Source organism: Meleagris gallopavo, chromosome 1 (assembly GCF_000146605.3).
Source record: "Meleagris gallopavo isolate NT-WF06-2002-E0010 breed Aviagen turkey brand Nicholas breeding stock chromosome 1, Turkey_5.1, whole genome shotgun sequence".
Taxonomy (NCBI): Eukaryota; Metazoa; Chordata; class Aves; order Galliformes; family Phasianidae; genus Meleagris; species Meleagris gallopavo.
Genome location: NC_015011.2, coordinates 68257396 through 68258126, shown reverse-complemented (window position 1 = coordinate 68258126; position 731 = coordinate 68257396).

Here is a 731-nt window from a genome sequence, read left to right as displayed (position 1 = left end):
GAGGAAGGGGTCTGGGCGGGCGCGGCTCGGCTGGGGTCGGCGTGCTGCGTTCTGCGCCGCTCCGCCGGGGGGAGGCGGCGCGGGAGGGCCGTTGAGATGCGCCAGCGTGGGCGGAGAACCCGGCGAACGGGTGGAAGGTGCTGAGGGAGGCGGTGAGCGGAACGGCGACGACAACAATGGCCTTTGTTCCGCACGCGGGGCGGCCCCTTTAAGAGCGCAGGCCTGGAAGTGGCACGGGAAGTCCGGGCAGGGCGCAGCGGTGGCTCCGCGCGGTCCTACAGTAGGCGATGGAGGAGATGAGGAGCCCCGAGTAGGGCTGCGGAAGCTAAGGGGAGTCTTGCCGCCCCACGCACACACACGATGGAGAAGGGAGCTCCGCGCTTCGCAAAGAGCGAGCGTGGCACGACGCCCGGCGCCCAAAGGGAAGCACCGCGCCTTCTCCCAGCTGGCGTGCTGGGGACGCGGAGTCTGTTTTGTCGGTCGGGTCCCACACCTCGGGGTCCGGCTGGTCTTCCCGCAGCACGGCGGACACACGGGGTCACGGAGCAGCGTGTGCGTGTTGCAGAGCGGCACAGTGCTAACGCAGGCAGACGCGTACAGTTGGCCGAGCAAACTCCCGCACGCAGAAACTGCGCGTTTGTTAGTAACTTCCACGGGAATGTGGGGAGTGATCTGTGGACAACCGTCAGAGACAAGTAGTGTGGGGTGGGTTGCGTTTCCTTTTTTTGGAG